Below are 21,435 nucleotides of genomic sequence, written 5' to 3'. Positions count from 1 at the left end.
GAAACTCACCAAGGAGGGACCAAGTGTGAAAGAAGACCAGTATGGCGCTACCCCAACGCGCGTTTCGGCGTGCCTTCCTCAGGCGTGCCTTTTATGGATAGATTTAAAGTAGGCCTGATACAGCAGAAACCACTAATTTAGAGAATTGCTAAGTTGTGAATTGTATTTCAACCCAGAACAAAACCGTGCTTTGACGAACACAAAATAACTTGACCAGCTACAGCAATAACCACAGATTTAGCTGAATATAAATTTGAGGCCTATTATTTAGGCGCTGGGTGACAGGTATACGTTTATGGACAGAATTAGACTTGGAAATGCACGGTAGCGTGTGAAGTTATTGTGGATGACCCTATCAGCACCTTGAATCTAATATACCCTTTTATGGATAGATTTAAAGTAGGCCTGATACAGCAGAAACCACTAATTTAAGGAATTGCTAAGTTGGGAATTGTATTTCAACCCAGAACAAAAATATATCCTTTGCCAGACAGCAGACAGTATTACAATTGGCTGGCCACAGCTGAAACACCAGATTTAGGGTACTGCTATTTTGGCAATTGTATTTCACCCCTCAATAAAATAGCAAGCACAGCCAAGCCCCTGATGTATGATATAGCAAAAAAATAACCACACTATTGATGGTTAAATGGACTTGGTGGCAGCTTGCCCCTGATGTAGGATATAGCAAAAAAATAACCACAATATTGATGGTTAAATGGACTTGGTAGCAGCTTGCCCCTGATGTAGGATATAGCCAAAAAATAACCACACTATTGATAGTTAAATGGACTTGGTGGCAGCTTGCCCCTGATGTAGGATATAGCCAAAAAATAACCACACTATTGATGGTAAATGGACTTGGTGGCAGCTTGCCCCTGATGTAGGATATAGCCAAAAAATAACCACACTATTGATGGTTAAATGGACTTGGTGGCAGCTTGTGCTGGCACACCACAAGACACAAAATGGCCGCCGATCACCCCAGAAAAAAGTGACTGAAAAACGCTCTGGGCAGCCTAAAAACAGTGAGCAATTGAATAGCAGCAGTTCAATGATCCACAGCTGTAGATCGATCACTGACTTAAGTGTTTTGGAGGAGTTAATCACTGCCTAATCTCGCCCTAACAGTCGCAGCTGCAACCTCTCCCTACACTGATCAGAGCAGAGTGACGTGCGGCGCTACGTGACTCCAGCTTAAATAGAGGCTGGGTCACATGCTGCACTGGCCAATCACAGCCATGCCAATAGTAGGCATGGCTGTGACGGCCTCTTGGGGCAAGTAGTATGACGCTTGTTGATTGGCTGCTTTGCAGCCTTTCAAAAAGCGCCAAAGAAAATTACGAACACCGAAACCGAACCCGGACTTTTACGAAAATGTTCGGGTTCGGGTCCGTGTCACGGACACCCCAAAATTTGGTACGAACCTGAACTATACAGTTCGGGTTCGCTCATCCCTAGTCATGACCTTCATGAGATGTGTGTGGGTGTCTTTCCCCTGCCAAGACAGTATAATATTATGTGCATTTTGTTTGACTAAAGAATGACTTGTTTGATGACTCATGTGTCTGTCAATCAATGCTCCAGATGGGTACTCATCATAATGGGCACAAATAATTTGGAACTCAGCATAAATCACACTAAGGGGTCTTTGCCCCCACAGCCTGCAACTCAAATATTTTACAGGGTGAGCTCACCTGCAGACCCAAACCTAAAATCTTTTACAGGGTCAGCTCATCTGCAGGCCCGCAAGTCAATGTGAATGAGGCCCTCCTTTATGTGATATACAGGTTGTATCGGAGTGCCTCTTCCTTGTATTTTTTTGCAGCACTTGCACTTTATATACAAGTAAATATACAGGAAATAATGTTTCCTAACAATTTTTCCTATAAAATCGATTTTTTACTTTGGTTTTGTGCGTAAAACCTTAATTAGATTGTGGGCCTGGTGATCAGTTTAAGGCCTTTTAAGCAGCATATATTCACAACTGATGGGTAGCTTATTAAAACTTAACATTTATTAATGTCCAAGAGTAAAATAATAGGCCCTTCTATAATAAACACTCAAAGAATGTAACCACCGGCTACACTAATCTCCTACGAAAGCAATGTTTACTAGGAGATGGGAGAGGACCAAGACAGGGATAGCAAAATAAAACACAGATAGGATGAGAGGAACCAAGGCACCAAGACAGAGAGACACAGTGCTGGGTCAATTACCCTAGGTGTCCCTATCTCTACCTCTCCCCCCCCCCCCCTATCTAGTGTGATAGCCCTGTCGTCACCCTCCCTAAACGTGGACAGCACAGCTTTGCCCGACAGACAGAATATGGTCCTCAGGATCACATAAAAATCCACCGGTTATAAGGAGAGCACTTGAACTGGCAAAAAAGGGTATGTTTGATTGAGGTGTGTCGCAATGTAGCTGTTGATAGCCTGTGGCACCTAAACCAATCAGCACACGTACATAGATGGTACCTTTATAGATATCAGATAAACACAGAGTCCCGACGCGTTTCTTCAATGGTTTCTGATTCCTCAGGGGACAAAATCATATCTAAGTGACCCCTTGATGTAAGGTCACTTACTAACTAAAGTGGGGAATACACAGAGAACCTGATATCCACCATCCAGGATTATACACCGTAGTCACTCCTGATTACAGGTGGCTACACAGTGATCCACTGATGGTGAGATCGCAAACAGGTCTCTATGTCGGCCTCAACCATATAGATGTTCAATTCCAGAAATATACGGCCAAGTTTCCCCCTCGTTCAAGTGACCGGAAAGTTCTTTGGTCATCAATCACAACTAACATATAGATTTATCTATCAGTGTGAGTGTTGTCCAGGTACAAATAACGCAACCCGGATCAGTGGCCAGACAAACTTTTAGGTCACGAATCATAACTGATATATAGATTTACCTATCTGTGTGACTGCTGTCCAGGTATAATTGACGCAACCCGGATCTGATTACAAACAATATTGTTCATTGAAATGTTTACTTAACACACATTGCAACAGTCCTCCTGGTATTGATATCACCAGTACGTGTTTAAAGACTATTCAATGGCATGTGCTCCTAAGTGCGAAACAGTTATAATGTACAAGCACAAAGACATATATAACTTATCTGTCCAGTTTTAGATGTCAACTGTCCCCAGATAAAGAGAGGCGGATGCTGCTCCTCAGCGTCCTGCATGTGGCAGTAGCAATGGAGCAGCATTCGCGGCTCGTTTAAAAAGCCGTGTAGCTCCGCCCATATCACCCCCCCCCCCCCTACACATCATACAGCGTCATCCAAAGTCGTCACGTGAGGCGTCACCTGTTCGGACCTCAGTCACATGACAGAGCTGCTTCAGGAAGTGCTTGATGCAGCGGCGTACCCCTGCTGCTAGGTAACAATCCAGACAGCCGGCCGTTTCCAAGAGGCGGATACTCAAACATCTGAATGGCAAAAGAAGCAGCAACCGTCGCTAGTAGCGCATCGACCGGCGCATGCTCAATGCTGCACATGTATGAGGCGGGTATATACTGCAGTGGTTAAAACAGCGGGCAAATCTGGATAACCATTTACATAACTTCAATTCTAATCCATTTTCCATTGGTCTGCATGGTCTGCAGACCCCCGGATGGAATATCGGAGTTTATAAGGTTGGTCCTTAAATAACTGTCGCACGTACAATCGCTATAGTGCCCCCTAAGTCCAGCGCTCACCTAGAGTAGGTACCCAAACAAAATATAAAATGGTGTGGCATAGAGTTATATACTATGTCTAAACAGATCAGTATACATTTAAATGAAGGGGTGGATGGGACCGGTTGATATTGGTGGGTGGCAGAGGGACTGCTTAGGTTTTAATGTAGCAGCTAAATGACAGCTGCTCATTCAAACCCGCAGGGACAACAGTTTTAAGGTGGAAGATCCACCAAGTCTCTCTCTGCAAAACCCTCCGGTCCCAATCCCCTCCCCTGTTCGGTCGTGCGACCACCTCAATGCCCATAAATCTTAGGCCAGATGTGTCACCACCATGTGCCACATTCATGTGTTTCGCCAGGGGTGTGTCTCTATCATTTATGATGTCACCCAAGTGTTCTCCCACCCGTCGTTGCAGTTCATGGGTGGTTTTGCCGACATACTCAAGGCCGCATTCACAGTTTACCTTGTAAATCACTCCCTTGGTGCGGCAGTTGACAAAATGTCTGATTTGGTAATTTTTTCCAGTGACATTACCACAGAACGCAACACAGCCACTGCAGTGAAAACATCCAATAGGACGCCTGAGCCATGTTCCTTTTCTATCTCGTGTCTCACTGAAGTGGCTGTGTATCAGGCGATCCCTGAGGCTAAGGCCCCAGGTGACTTGTACTGTTTCGGAGACTACATTCTTGATGTCTGGGTCGAGAAGGAGAACGTCCCAATGTTTTCTCAGTGTATGTTTGACGTCATCCGATACATCATCAAAAGTGCCTATGAGACATATGAGACCACTCTCAGATTTTTGGGGTTTAGAGTAAAGAAGCTCATCTTGATTACTCTCACAAGCCCTCCTAAAGGCTGATCTAAGAACTGCATCAGGATAACCCTTCTCGCGAAATCTGCATCGCAAATCATTGGCCTGTTCCTTAAAAGCACCCCAGGTGGAACAGTTCCTCCTTATCCGCTGGTACTGTCCCACCGGTATCCCTCTTTTTAGTGGATAAGGGTGATGGCTACTCCAATGCAGAAGCGAGTTTGTGGAGGTAGGCTTCCTGAAAGTGCTCGTTTCTATCATGTCCTCCTTGCCCCTTGAAATCACAATGTCAAGAAAAGGCAAGGTGTTTGTTTTAAATTCTGAAGTGAATTTCATGTTGATGCAGTTGACATTCAGCTCCTTCACAAATTCTGAGAAATCCTTTTCTCCCCCCTTCCAGACCATAAAGATGTCGTCTATAAATCTGGCCCATGTGGTGATACATGGGATATTTTTGCTGGGTACATCACTAAAGACTAGGGTCCGTTCCCACCAGCCCAGCAACAATTTTGTTTGGGTACCCATTTTAGGTGAGCGCTGGACTTAGGGGGCGCTATAGCGATTGTATGTGCGACAGTTATTTAAGGACCAACCTTATAAACTCCGATATTCCATCCGGGGGTCTGCAGACCATGCAGACCAATGGAAAATGGATTAGAATTGAAGTTATGTAAATGGTTAATCAGATTTGCCCGCTGTTTTAACCACTGCATTGCAATATACCCGCCTCATACATGTGCAGCATTGAGCATGCGCCGGTCGATGCGCTACTAGCGACGGCTGCTGCTTCTTTTGCCATTCAGATGTTTGAGTCTCCGCCTCTTGGAAACGGCCGGCTGTCTGGATTGTTACCTAGCAGCAGGGGTACGCCGCTGCATCAAGCACTTCCTGAAGCAGCTCTGTCATGTGACTGGGGGCCGAACAGGTGACGCCTCACGTGACGACTTTGGATGACGCTGTATGACATGTAGGGGGGGTGTGATATGGGCGGAGTTACACTGCTTTTTAAACGAGCCGCGAATGCTGCTCCATTGCTACTGCCACATGCAGGACACTGAGGAGCAGCATCCGCCTCTCTTTATCTGGGGACAGTTGACATATAAAACTGGACAGATACGATATGTCTTTGTGCTTGTACATCATAACTGTTTAGCACTTAGGAGCACATGCCATTGAATAGTCTTTGAACACGTACTGGTGATATCAATACCAGGAGGACTGTTGCAATGTGTGTTAAGTAAACATTTCAATAAACAATATTGTTTGTAATCAGATCTGGGTTGCGTCAATTATACCTGGACAGCAGTCACACTGATAGGTAAATCTATATATCAGTTGTGATTGGTGACCTAAAAGTTTGTCTGGCCACTGATCCGGGTTGCGTTATTTGTACCTGGACAACACTCACACTGATAGATAAATCTATATGTTAGTTGTGATTGATGACCAAAGAACTTTCCGGTCAGTTGAACGAGGGGGAAACTTGGCCGTATATTTCTAGAGTTGAACATCTATATGGTTGAGGCCAACATAGAGACCTGTTTGCGATCTCACCATCAGTGGATCACTGTGTAGTAGCCACCTGTAATCAGGAGTGACTACGGTGTATAATCCGGGATGGTGGATATCAGGTTCTCTGTGTATTCCCCACTTTAGTTAGTAAGTGACCTTACATCAAGGGGTCACTTAGATATGATTTTGTCCCCTGAGGAATCAGAAACCATTGAAGAAACGCATCGGGACTCTGTGTTTATCTGATATCTATAAAGGTACCATCTATGTATGTGTGGTGATTGGATTAGGTGCCGCAGCCTATCAACATCTACATTGCGACACACCTCAATCAAACATACCATTTTTTGCCAGTTCAAGTGCTCTCCTTATAACCGGTGGATTTTTATGTGATCCTGAGGACCATATTCTGTCTGTCGGGCAAAGCTGGGCAGTCCACATTTAGGGAGGGTGACGACAGGGCTATCACACTAGATAGGGGGGAGGAGAGGTAGAGATAGGGACACCTAGGGTAATTGACCCAGCACTGTGTCTCTCTGTCTTGGTGCCTTGGTTCCTCTCATTCTATCTATGTTTTATTTTGCTATCCCTGTCTTGGTCCTCTCCCATCTCCTAGTAAACATTGCTTTTGTAGGAGAATAGTGTAGCCTGTTGTTACATTCTTTGAGTTTTTATTATAGAAGGGCCTATTATTTTACTCTTGGACATTAATAAATGTTAATTTTTAATAAGCTACCCATCACTTGTGAATATATATTTGATTTAAAGGGTTTAGCCCACTAGCAGGAACTGTAGTCTGACCTACTTTAATCGGTTGTGTTAGAAAAGTCTTTGAAGCAGCAGCAGCATGGTGATAAAAATGAGTGGCAAGGTGACATACTGTGGAGATGGCAGCATGAGGAGGGCACATAGTGGCACAATGACTGAATCTGGATAAAAGACTGGTGACGCCTTAACCATTTACATAACTTCAATTCTAATCCATTTTCCATTGGTCTGCATGGTCTGCAGACCCCCGGATGGAATATCGGAGTTTATAAGGTTGGTCCTTAAATAACTGTCGCACATACAATCGCTATAGCGCCCCCTAAGTCCAGCGCTCACCTAAAATGGGTACCCAAACATGAAAGGAAGGGGTCGCTAAAAAATTACTGTGGGATGGAGCCCCATTCAAAAATTTGCTGTGGGGTCTAGTCATTTCTAGCTAAGCCACTGATGCAGCCCACAAAAGCAAGTTGGGTTTATCGATTCCAAAACCTTAATTAAATTGTGGGCATGGTGATCAGTTTAAGGCCTTTTAAGCAGCAGCAGCATGGTGATAAAAATGAGTGGCAAGGTGACATGGTGTGGAGATGGAAGCATGAGGAGGCCACATAGTGGCACAATGAGTGAGTCTGGATAAAAGACTAAGGCCACAGATTGTTCAGAAAGATGCAGATGGAAACAAATCTGTAGAGCTGTATGACGGTCACCTGCAGATTAATGCAGCCATCAAAATCAGGTTGGGTTTGTCGGTTCCACCTCAGCTCACCAGCAGGCCCACACCTAAAATCTTTTACTGGGTCAGCTCACCTGCAGGCTCACAATTCAAATATTTTACAGGGTCAGCTCAGCTGCAGGCCCGCAACTCAAATCTTTTACTGGGCCATCTCACATGCAGGCCCGCACCTAAAATCTTTAAAGGGGTCAGCTCACCTGCAGGCCTGCAACTCAAATCTTTAACAGGGTCAGCTCACATGCAGGCCCTCACATAGAATTTTTTAGAGGGTCAGCTCAGCTGCAGGCCCTCGCATATAATGTTTTACAGGGTCAGCATTCCCGCAGACACTCGCATATAATATTTTACAGGGTTAGCTCACCTGCAGGCCCGCACCTAAAATATTTTACAGGGTCAGCTCACCTGCAGGCCCGCAACTCATGCTGTCTTGCTTTGAAGTAGTAGCTGTAGCCGTTTATCAGGCTCCCTCTCCAAAATCAAACAATGATTCCCCGTTACCGGTGGTCACCATGTTAGGCGCATAAAAGAACATTGAAAGTTGATAGGGAAGATATCAAAATGGATCGTGGATGTCACGGGGACGTGTGATCAGGCAGAAGTTGTCTAGAGTCAACAAAGGGGCAGCAGGGCCTCTCCTGTATAACGTTTCCTCATCCAAAATACCACAGTGACATTCCCTGTAATTTTTTATTTTGAATTACTCATTAATATTGTTTATTCATTACTCATTGGGATATTGTTATTTATCGTCACTACCTCCACGAGTCGGGAGTGTGTGATTTGCACGCCACCGCTTGCCTTCCTTAGATGTGGTAGCCGTTTCTCAGGCTCCCTCTCCGGAATCAAACATTAATTCCCCGTTATCCGTAGTTTACAATGGTTTTGAGCTGACAATTACATCGAAAGTTGATAGGCCAGACATCAGAATGGATCATCGCCGTCACAGGGATGTGCCATCGGCCCCAGGTTAACTAGAGCCACCGAAGCGGCAGCAGGCCACCGCCCATAATGTTTTAGATTGTCAGATCAGCAGGCCCTTGCTCCTAATGTTTTTGAGGGTCACCAGCAGGCCATCAATCATCATTTTTAAAGGGTATTATTGGAATGCCTCTTCCTTGTAATTGTTGGCAGCACTTGCACTTTATATACAAGTAAATATTCAGGAAAGAATGTTTTCTATCAATTTATCCTCTAAAATTGATATTTCTTTCCCTTAGTTTTGTGCGTATTATTGTCATTATGTAAAAGTGGCATACTATTCGGACAACATAGTTCCCAGCAGCGACCAGCGAGTCCAAGATGCATCCATACATCCTCCCCATGCTGTTACAGAACCATTTTGGTGGTGTTACCAACAATTTCTGACATTTTCTTAATGAACTAAGCACCCTCCCCTCTACAGAGCAAGGTGTACCTGGTTTAATGCTCGGGTTCTCCCATTGACTTCCATTATACTGAATATCATGATGTGTTCGGCCTGAGTCCCCGAGGACTACGGTGCTCGATTTCCACTGGTTAATATATAATCCTGTAGTCCTGTATTTATATAACAAAATGTCTAACCACTACAGTATTGAAAGAGCATTTAATGCCACAGCATAATTTTAAAGGAAAATATACAGCAGTGTCCAAACTAATATTTCAGAATCTTTCATATTCAAATTTGCTCAAGCCTTCTAAAGACCATATAAAAATTCATTGATACAAAATTGATAAAGCTATTAAGATATAAATAATGTGATATTTAATGTGTTAAAAATGTAGTAAGCAGGAATAAGACACACATTTTGGTATTTACAATACAGGACGATAAGTAAGCACATGATACCAATACAAACCCAGATATAAAATATGTTCATTTACTGGTATATATAAAACTTTCAGATTATACGTAAAAATAGTATTTTATAATTTTTTTTAAGATTTTTTATTTCAGCTTTTGGCAAAGCCCAGAAGAGTACACTGTGATTTCTATGGCAACTGCAATTTTCTAAATTACTAGTGATAAGACTTTTTTGAAGTCTATTAAATTTGAACTGTGCTTATTTCTTTGAAGGTTACCAGCAGATATAGAAAATAAAAGCTCAAGGCTGTTAACCTCTTAATGGCTGCTTGAGGGGAAGGATGACTCAAACGGGGTACTTTTTTAGGATTAATGTCTTCAGTAGCTGCTCTTTTAGGTATGCGACAAATGAAGCAGTTCTACAAGCATTTTTTGTATTGATGACAATTTATAACCCGATAGATTTTTTTGTTTTCAATTCCAGTACTTTATAGTTCGTTTGTTTTTTTACACTATGCATATAACATTAGACCATGGACACACTTTTACTTAAGTACTGTATGTGTATTTTTGGATAGAATTTTTTTTAATAGGTTTTCATTAAACATTTTGCACCATGTGGCCTCTGCAGATTCTATGGATCACAGTACAAGCTGCAGAAAGCCATTCACAGTCAAATCCATTAGAACTCACCTGAGAACTCAATCTCAAGCCATCCCTGTGCTCTCCTGAGTGGTGATCTAAGCACCATTGTGATCAAATCACTTGGATATAAACACAATTTTTCTGCTTCAATAATTTCTGAGGAGAACACAGGTGCTTTTATGATCAGTCTGGAGAATATAGAAGTAGCAGGAGATCGAGCAGATTAATTCTTTGCTCTGAATGGCGTTCTGTGGTGTGCTAGATACTGAGATGCAAAGAAGCTGCAGCAGCCAAATGGAGCAACACTTTTTAATAACATCCACTCATAAAATGTTTTGTAGCCAAAAATGTAAGCATTTCAGTATAACAATGGCCATACTTTTGTAATTGCATATAATTAAAGGTTTTCTATAGTTACTGAGTTATTTAATAAAATCTATCTCTAATGCGCCACCTGCTGTTTATTATTTTTCAAATTTCTCTGTCCTGCTCACAGCCACTAGCTGCAGCATAAGGCCTCTTTCACACAAACTTATTGGTTCCGTTCCGTGCATTGGGGACCGCAATTTGGGGTCCCCAATGTACGTGAAACATCCGTGCGGCGGCCGGGATGGATCCAGACTCATTTAACTTGAATGGGTTCGTGATCCAGCCGTTCCACAAAAAGATTTTTTGTGCAATGAAAGCACAGATCAGAACCCCATGGAAGCACTCTGTAGTGCTTCAGTGGGGTTCCGTTCCGCACATCTCCGGATTTGCGGACCCAGTCAAGTGAATAGGTCTTCATCTGTAATGCAGAATGCACACGGCTGATGCCCCGTGTAGTGCTTTGGAATATTATTATTAATAATAAATAATAATAATATATTATTATCAAACCACATTATTCTTAGAACTAGAAATGTTAAGAATTTAATGTTCTACTGTTACAAAAATATTGTAGCAAGAATATTATCATATGAAATAAAATAGGCATATAAATTATAATATTAGACAGCTGCTTTTTGCAGGTGTAACCATGGTTTCACTAGATGACACACAGTCTACACTGACCTGTATCCCACATATGTAGGCATTTTGTCCATAGAGAACAGATCATTAGACAATTTAATTTACAGTTGCATAGCAGCACAACAGTAAAAAAAAAAAAAAAAACTTTGGAGATAATATATGTGAAACTTTTTATTTGTTTTTAAGGCAGAACCATATACCTTACTGATTTCCACTGTTCATAGTGAATTGCAGTTACTTTCTAGCTGAAGTACAGAATTGTCTAGAAAATACAAGAAAAGATCATTCTTTTCTTTTTCTGTGGATCATAGGCTGGTCGACAAAGGTGTGAAGTATTTTGGAATCTGTCTTTTTTATATTCTTTTTTTTTTTATATTCAATTGAAATAAATGCAGTTTTAGCAGACCAGATCGACTTTCTCTTTTCTCATGTTCAGAATTGTTTGTGTATAGAGATACACTGCCTGTCCAAATAATAAGTCGCCACCTGGATTTAACTAAGCAAATAGTTATGAGCCTCCTATTCGATAATTACTGCATGGGCGATTATCTTTCAGCTGGCAACAAGTTATTTAACCCAAACTGATGCAATGAGTTGCGTCTCATTTCTTAAACAACCATGTCGAAAGATACATCTCATGGTCGTGGAAAAGATGTTAGTCTGTTTGAGAAGGGTCAAATCATTGTCATGCATCAAGCAGAGAAAACATCTAAGGAGATTTCAGCAACTACTAAAATTGGGTTAAGAACTGTCCAACGCATTATTAAAAATGGGAAGGATAGTGAGGACCCATCGTATTCGAGGAAGAAATGTGGCAGGAAAAAAAATCCTGCATGATCGTGATCGGCGATCACTTAAACGTTTGGTAAAATCAAATCGAAGAAAAACAACAGTAGAACTTAAGGATATGTTTAATAGTGAAAGTAAGAGCATTTCCACAGGCACAATGCAAAAGGAACTCAAGGAATTGGGACTGAACAGCTGTGTAGCCGTAAGAAAACCACTAATCAGTGAGGCAAACCAGAAAAAAGGGCTTCAATTTGCTAGGGAGCATAAAGATTGGACTCTGGAGCAATGGAAGAAGGTCATGGTCTGAGTGCAGATTTACCCTGTGTCAGAGTGATGGGCGCTTAAGGGTAAGAAGAGGCAGATGAAGTGATGCACCCATCATGCCTAGTGCCTACTGTACAAGCCTGTGGGGGCAGCGCTATGATCTGGGGGTGCTGCAGTTGGTCAGGTCTAGGTTCAGCAACAGCATGTGCTCCAAGAATGAGGTCAGCCGACTACCTGAACATACTGAATGACCAGGGTATTCTATTAATGTATTTTTTTTTCCCTGATGGCACGGGCATATTCCAAGATGACAATGCCAGGATTCCTCAGGCTCAAATTGTGAAAGAGTGTTTCAGGGAGCATGAGACATCATTTTCACACATGGATTGGCCACCACACAGTGGCGTACACACAATCCATGGGGCCCCGGTTCAAAACTGATCCATGGCCCCCCCGGTCTCGGGAGGGGCATTTCCCCGGGCAATAGGAGATAATGGGGCCCCTGTGTCCCTACCCGCCCTCAAACCACACCCACACACAGCCCCACCCATAAATTGCGCCGGTACCTCTTACATCCAGTGATGTCTCCTTCGATGTAGATGTTCTCTGTCCTCGTCTTCTCTTTTCAGACTAGACCACCATTTATACGCCATTTTTAATCTCTGCAGTTTGACAAAAAAAAAATCTTAGTTTCCTACTTTTCCATCATCCTACCATCTTCTGGACAAAACATCCTACTACCCCAATACTGTGCCCTGCGGTCCCCAATAGTGCATCCAATAATGTGACAGTAACAAGTGCCTCTCTCCCCCCATGTGCCAGTATCAAGTGCCAACCCCCCATGTGCCAGTATCAAGTGCCAACCCCCATGTGCCAGTATCAAGTGCCAACCCCCCCGTGTGCCAGTATCAAATGCTAAACCCCCCGTGTGCCAGTATCAAGTGCCAAACCCCCGTGTGCCAGTATCAAGTGCCAAACCCCCGTGTGCCAGTATCAAGTGCCAAACCCCCGTGTGCCAGTATCAAGTGCCAAACCCCCCATTTGACAGTATCAAGTGCCAAACCCTCATGTGTCAGTATCAAGTGCCAACCACCCCTTCATTTGCCAGTATGAAGTGCCAACTTCATTTGCCAGTATCAAGTGCCAACCCCCCCTTTATTTGCCAGTATCAAGTGCCAAACCCCCCTTTCATTTGCCAGTATCAAGTGCCAAACCCCCCTTCATTTGCCAGTACCAAGTGCCAAACCCCCCCTCATTTGCCAGTACCAAGTGCCAACCCCCCCTCATTTGCCAGTATGAAGTGCCAAAACCCCCCTCATTTGCCAGTATCAAGTGCCAGTATCAAGTGCCAATCAAGGCCCGCATCCTATCAGAGGAACAGGGAAGGGAGACGCCTCCCTCCCCTGCCCAGCCGCAGCGCAGCTATCTGTATCGCTGTCCGGAGGACGGCGATACAGATCACTATGGAGATGATTGCTTCCACAATGGAAGCGTTTATCTCCCTGTCACCTGCTGCCACTGCTGCCGCAGGCCCACACCTGAGTCTGAGTGCCACTACTGCAGGGGTCCACAGGCGGCCGGGCCCCCTGGAGTGCCGGGCCCGGTTGCAACTGCGACCCCTGCGACCCCTGTATGTACGCCACTGCCACCACAGTGTCCAGACCTTAACCACATTGAGAATCTTTGGGATGTGCTGGAGAAGGCTTTGCGCAGCAGTCAGACTCTACCATCATCAATGCAAGATCTTGGTGAAAAATTAATGCAACACTGGATGGAAATAAATCTTGTGACATTGCAGAAGCTTATAGAAACAATGCCACCGCGAATGCGTGCCGTAATCAAAGCTAAAGGCGGTCCAACAATATTTTTTTGGGGTTGGCGACTTTTTTTCGGGATGGGGAGTGTATTTGCGAAGTGAAGCCCTAGGTATTTGTTAAAGCATGAATTGAATGATTTAGGGCATTAGGAAATTGAATTATGAACAATTGTCTAATATGCATGTATTATTGAAAGTTCTGCCTTTACAAATGTGTAATGAAAGATTAAGTTTCTCTCAAGTGCACTCCTGACTATCAAATACAGGCATCATTCTCTAATAAGCATTAATAAGCCTAGGGCCCACCAGTAAAATTTATTTTGGGGGCCCACCATATGGATACATTCAAATAATGCTCACACAGCAGCAAGATGCTACCAGATAATTGAATATGGGGGTCTTGGGGAGAAGAGGACACTGGCAGCTTTCCTCTATACCTAGAAGTCATCTCAGCTCTGGCCGTGTCAATAATAATAAATTGGGGAGTGTTTTTTATAATCAAGATTTTTATATGAACATAGGCTGGTTAAGGTGCTGTACATTGAATATATGTACATAGTGCAGTAAGTCTGTGTTATGTGCCACTTGTGTATAGGGTGGGAGACTAGGGGCCGACCCTGCTCAGGGGCCCACCCGGGGATTCACCTGTTCCCCTGTGGGCCATCCCAAGCCTGGTGATAAGCACCTGGTACACGTATGTGGTTCCTCTATTCTACTAACAAATCAGTAGCAATAAGCAAAAGTTTGATTTTCCTCGGGTTTTTTAAACTCTTTTACTCTGATCACACCTACTTCTTAAAGGTGTAGTCCCTAATAGAACAAATGGACATAACAGATGAACTTAATCCTAGAATAGTCTTAGTATTAGCAAGGTTGGAGAGCTAGAGCAAAGAAAGTCTTATGCTTTATACTAGAGATGAGTAAACCACTCGAGACTGGGTTTGCTTCAGGTACGCCACATTTTTAAAACAGTTTGGTTCTGAAAATTGGTTGCTCCAATTGCCTTGAAAATTGGTATATACCACCCTCTAGTCACCTAGGAATTTGTAGGAAAACTTGTTATCTCTTTTCATTTTCCTATATATCTTAATTTTCTTTTATTTCTTATGATTTTTCCCCCTCCCCAAGCTCTCGAATGCAATGACAGCAAAAGTAAAGTTCTGAGTGACACTGACATACATAGCTATGGGTAAACACACGTTTGATGGCGTTTACATACAGCGTGTTTAAATACACACACACACCCTCCACCCCCATATGTGTTATGCTTTTTCATACTCCAAAGCTTCCAAAAATTGTCCCTTATCGGGGGCAGATAGTGTTTAAGCACACACAGTGTTATGGGATTTTAAAAAGAAAAAGTAGCTTGGCGGATAAGATGTTCAAAAATGATGCCTTGACAGGGTCGAAATGCTGATTGTCAGAAAACAAAAAGTGGCCTAAAAAAATCCTCCCTTTTAATTGGGAGCAGCAGCAGTGCAGTGTGGATGTGGAAAGGTACGAATATGGTGGCATGCAATGCAGCTACAATAGTAGTGGAAGCACCACATCATGGAACATACAAGGCAGCGGGTCAGTTCTCTATTGGCAGTAGTAGTAGTAATAGTAATAGTAGCCATAGTAGTAGTAGTGGTAGTAGCGGCAGATGCTGTGCGTTAATGGCAAAAGTAGGGGATTAGCAGCGAGGAGCAACAGCAGCTGAGGCAGCAGCAGCCATATGGTACATGTTGGTAGGCAGACAGCAGCATGATGGAGGCCGCAGCAGCTATACAGAACATGATGGTCGGCAGGCCGCAGCAGTGGCAGGATGGCTGTGGTGGCATGATGGAGGATGGCAGACAGGCAGGAAGTAACAGTGGCAAGATGGGGCACCGTTAACCAGATTTATTCATCATTCTCGACCGGAGGAGTGTGAAAATCCTAGATTCCAGGTTTTATTCATTTTGATAAGTTATGTTTTGGACCCTAGTGGAAGACAACTTGGTCCATTTGGGTGTCACCGCTCCCCCAGCGGCACTGAAAATCCTCTCCGAGATGACACTGGAGGATGGGCAAGAAATAAGAAAGAGAGCATGCTGTGCCAGTTCAGGCCACTGTTCCAGTCTAACTGCCCAGAAATCGATGAGGTCAGGGAACAGAGTATGGGAAAGAGACTAGCCGACACAGTGTTTCCTGGTAATAACATATTTTGTCCTCCCTTTCTTCGACGGGAAAACATTCCCCCATTTTGCTTTGATAGCGAAGAGCAAAAGCATGGCAATCCAGTAATCATCAGACTGCTTGATGACGATGATCCGCCTGTCACTGCGTAAGCAAGTGAGTCTACAGGTCTCCATTCTGGCCAGCATGCCGGTGGAGTCAGTTCTTTTAAACTCTGCTCCCCCACTGAGATAATTGTGTGTCTTGGCCGGTGTAGCCATCATCATCATAATCCTCTTGTTCCTCCAACTCTAACTCCTCTTCCTCCTCCAGTTGCAGCACCTCCTCCTCCATGGGAGTTTCTCATTGTGGGTCCCTAACAGCTACAGGGTAGACATTAAGATGCGTTAACTGTTCTTCTTTCTCCTCCTTAATCACCACCTCCTGCATGAACGTTAGTGTCGCTTCAAAAATAATATGAGGGACAATTGCAGCATGAACGGCATGAGCTGCCACTTCTGGACCTGTAAAAAACACACGTTCCCTGCTGAAGAGGTCTGGTGCATGACAAAATCGTTCATGGCTTTCTGCTCCTCGTACAGATGCTCAAGCATGTGCAATGTTTTATTCCAGTGAGCTAGAATGATGTGGATTAGGGGGAATAGCTGCAGACTATTCTGATTCTGCAAGTCCAGGAGATGGTTCCTCACCACATAAGAATGGCTGAAAAGAGGGACAGTCTCCAGGTCATTGTCAGCACTTTGAATAAGCCAGTGAAATTTTTTAAAAGAGTATGTACGGAGCATACGTATGTTTTCACCCCGGATTCATGGCGGCCGGGATGTTGCGTCGATTGTCGCTGACACCTTGCCCAGTTGGAAACAGTAGGGTGACAGCTGGCGGGATGTTTGCAGATTGATGTACTTTAGCTACTGTACTAATTGCCTTATGGCTACTCTCTTCCAGGCCAATCAGCTCCAACACAGTGTGGCAACGCTTGATTTAATACGTGATAGGAAGGAGGGGAAGCGGGAGCGACGATGTGCCCCTCTGTTAGGGATGGGACCATGGAGGAGGAGATGGAGGAGGCAGATAAGTGCCTGCTGTGGGAACCAGCCTGATGATATGGTGGGGAGGTGGTCAAAAGGACCTGGTCATATTGCTGAGAGCTGCCTCTCCACTGCCGCAAAAAACATTGACCCAGTGGGCCATGAAAGACAACTACTGCTGCTGCCCATAACAGCAGCTCCAGGTGTTTACCATGGAATGCAGCTTGCTGTACAATGAGAATCGCAAGGAGTGGCATGTGTTTTCCACCACGTGAGAGTACAAGGCATTACTATAATGGTACTGCAGCAACTGCACCACCAACAACTTGGCCAAGTTGGGATTAAGCTTGTAGACAAGCTAATTGCTGGTGGAGAAAAGGTTTTTCATGGCCAAACATTCCTTTATAGATGTCTCACGATGGAGCTGAGGACAAGGAGGAGTCTTAGCAGGAGAAGAACAAGGTGATAATGATGACAAAGATACCGTATTACTTGGGGATGTGGGTTGGCTGCCACAAAGAGGACCAGAAGGAGGACAGATTGGCCAGTTGTATTTTCCCAAAGAATCCATTGATGCTGCCTCATGTGCTGCAATATACTTCTGGTCAGGAGCGGACATAAGCCGGTGGAGCCGGTTCAGCTGCACAGGGAGCTGGCGTGTGAGGGGGCCCATTCATACTAGTGAGCGCTTCTGGAAGCGTTCACTAGTATCATAATAGTAAGTGCATCCAGAAGAGCTCAGTAGTATGCAAGAGATTGGTGATTACTTACCCCTCCGGCCTGACTGCGTACAGCCCGCACTATCTCCTGACGCTGTACGCAGTTAGGTCATGTGAGTGTGCAGCAGGGCAGGCACTCACATCCGGACACGGAGAGCAGCGGAGCAGGAGAGGTAAGTTTTAATTATTATTTTTAGTCTGATCTGAGGTCAGATGGGGCCCTGGAGGTCTGTCACATCAATATGAGGGGCAACTGAGATAATGGGGGGGGGGGGGCTGAATAAATAAACAACTGATATTGTGGGGTCCTCATAAGTAACTGATATGGGGGGGTCCTGGGCGACTGGTATTTGGGGGGCTGAATAAATAAACAACTGATATTGGGGGGGTCCTCTTGAGTAACTGATATGGGGGGGGTCCTGGGCAACTGGCATATGAGGGGGGGTCTGAGCAACTTATATGGGGGCGTGAATGGGCATCTGATGGGGGGGCTGAGCAATTGACATATGGGGGGCCTGCCTATTTTATATACTGTAATATGCTAAATAACTGTTTTATATACTGGCAGACATGGGGGTCACTATGGAGGGGGAGGAGCACTATGGGGGGCCCTATTTTGTATACTGGCACACATGGGGGGCACTATGGAGAAGGGGGGAAGGAGCACTATGGGGGCATATTCTGGGGCCCTATCTTATATACTGGCAGACATGGCGGGCACAATGGAGGGGAGGAGCACTTTGAGGGCCCTATCTTATATGCTAGAACACATGGAGGGCACTATGGAGAAGGGGGGAGCACTATGGGGGCATCTACTGGGGACCCTATCTTATATACTGGCATACATGGGGGGGCACTATGGAGAAGGGAGGAGAGGAACACTATTGGGGTCAATATATAGGGAAATTATACTGGCACACATTATGAGGGCATTTTATTCTGGCACATTGTCAGGCACCATGGGGATAAGGGGAGGCACACTATTGGGGCACAATATAGGATTATTTTATACTGGTGCAAATTATAGGGCACTATGAGCACCTTGTCTCAACTGGGGGCACTAAGAGATTTTTTGGGCACACAGTAACTGGCAATAGAACACATTATGAGGGTACTATGGGGACATTGGCTTTACAGGGGGCACTAAGAGGAGGTATTTTTTATACTGACACACAACAGGGCACTACTATTTTTACTGTAACACATTATAAAGAGAATTATTACTACCAGGGGCCTTATAGTGGGCTTTATTACAGTTGAGGGACTATGAGGAACATGAATACTAGTATGAGGACTATGGGAGCATTATTACTTCTGGGACACAGTGGGAATTTATTACTGTAGGGGCACTATTACTACTACGTGTTGTCTGGTAGATAATTATTTCTATTGGTGGGACTTTGGGGAGCGGTATTACTGTGGGGGGCATCCAGGCACAATATCAGCTTAGCACAATAATTTTTAGGGAACATTATGTTTATACTATTAGTGTCAGAGACACTGTTTCCTGGACACAGTTATTTTTTAGGACACTGTGTGCCAATAATTATTGAAGGGGAACTATCTGTGTGTAACCTGAATAGGGAGCACAGCAGGCACAGTATTGGGGGTGGCAGGATGGGGGTGTTCGTAAGGTGGGAGGATGATGAAAAAGTAGGAAACTAAGATGTCTGTCTGTCAAACTCTGCAGAGAGAAGAGATGGCTGAAAAATCATCATGGCGGTCTGATCTTAAAGGAGAAGATGAGGACATAGAACATCTAGACTGCATCAAAGGAGACGTCACTGGATGGAAGAGGTATGTGGCGCTGTATTAGGCTACTTTCACATCTGCGTTAGTGATTCTGGCAGGCTGTTCCAGCAGAGAAAAGCCTGCTGGAATTTACTGGATCCAGCACTGCTGGATGCAGACAGAATGCCGCCGGCCCCATTGACTATAATGGGGTCTGGCAGAGATCCGGCCACAATCTGGCAAAAATGTAGAGAATCAGCGGGACCGCATGCTGCGGTTTGTGTCCGGCCGATTCCTTGCATTTTTTAGCTGGATCAGGTGGTCGAAGCGTAGTGCAGCAGGTGTGAAAGTAGCCTTACCCTGTGTGTTTTGTATTGCTATAAGTAATGCTAGGACGGAATAGGTTAGGTTGCAAATTTGGCTTGGGGGGGGGGGGGGCAGGCACATTCTTTGCACAGGGGCCCTCTGCTGTCTGTGTCCGCCCCTGCCTCTGGTACCTATCATTGTGTTTGAACAGCCACTGCTTGTTTTAATTCTGCAGATCTTGCAGACTGCTGTGGTTTTGTGTGCCCGCCATGTGGAGAGAAAAATGCCATAAGGGAGTTGCTCACACAGAGCTAAAGGTAGCCGAGCTCAGCTTAGCTCTGGCACATTTGGCCCTAACCCACCCACAGTGTCAACGGCATCACCAGATACCTAAGCAGACGTGGCCCTTTCTTTCTTTGGGAGGTATGTCTCCTCTGCTCTTTTTTGATACAGGTACCACTATTACCATCACCATCAACACAGCTATGTATGGGTCCCCAGCCTACTCCCCAACCTCCTCCTCAGGGCAACCCAAACGATGACAGCTGTCACACAAGCCGTCAACAGGGAGACTCTCTTGACTATTTGCAGTAGGATGTGGTATTTTTCTTTCTACTTAGGAAAAAGGAAGACTGAGAAGGCTGAGAAGGCTCCACTGAAAGCCTTCTCTGGGGTTGCAAGGAAGAGGAGCAGGAGGAACGCTGTGACCTCTGGATCCATAGAATGGTGTCGGACTCTAAAATCACTTGCACATCATCCTGCTGTGACTGAGAACAGGACTGAGTCATCCAAACCACAATCTCATCCTCTTTCTCTTCAGCGATAATTTTGTACCTTTCTGAAGTCAGCAGGGACAACTGTGGCCTAATACTACCACCACTACTACTACTTGTGGCAGGATAGCTGGTTCTGTTACTACCCACATTCTGGCTCTGGGTCTTTCGTTTGGAACCCTTCCGTAGCCTGGACATTTTTTGTCGTATATTGGTGTACTAATTAACTAAAAAATTAATTGGAACCATATGGAGACGGAAATAAACAGAAGCGGATTTAGGCCTAAATTCGTTATCACTTACAGATAATTTTGTGTGTTACCCTATATGCTGGCTTGAATAAATTCAATAAAAAAAATTGGAACTGTGTGAAGATAGAAATAAATGGATTTAGCACTAATATTAAGTTATAAACCACTGATGTTTTGTCTGCTACCCTGGTTTTTAAAAAGTAAACAAAAAAAATAATGAATTAACAATGTGAGATGCTCTGACACGTTCGGACTGGTATTTCAGGTGTTTGGACTGAGATTTTAAATGCTACATCGATGGTAGGACAGTTTTGTACAGTTTTGCGCTTATTCAACCTCCCACCTCAAAAACAGGATTTTTGTTAAAATGGTAATAAAGTGAAAAGAAATGTCCTGGCAGGTAGCTGCTTTTGAGGTTTTCAGCAGCTGCAGCAGTGCTAGGAGGTACACCCAGCCTCAGCTCCTCAATTCTCACTCCCTGGCTGACAGCTTTCCCTGCTTGTCCCTATTCTACACACACACTATTCTTCTTCATTGCAATTCTAGCATTTTCTTTTCTCTGTCCCTGGCAGTTGAATACAAGTTTAATTATGATTTTTGACTGTCCCTGACTACCTAACATAATTTTTCTGGCA

Source organism: Bufo gargarizans, chromosome 5 (genome assembly GCF_014858855.1).
Source record: "Bufo gargarizans isolate SCDJY-AF-19 chromosome 5, ASM1485885v1, whole genome shotgun sequence".
Classification (NCBI taxonomy): Eukaryota; Metazoa; Chordata; class Amphibia; order Anura; family Bufonidae; genus Bufo; species Bufo gargarizans.
This window is presented reverse-complemented; position numbering follows the sequence as displayed.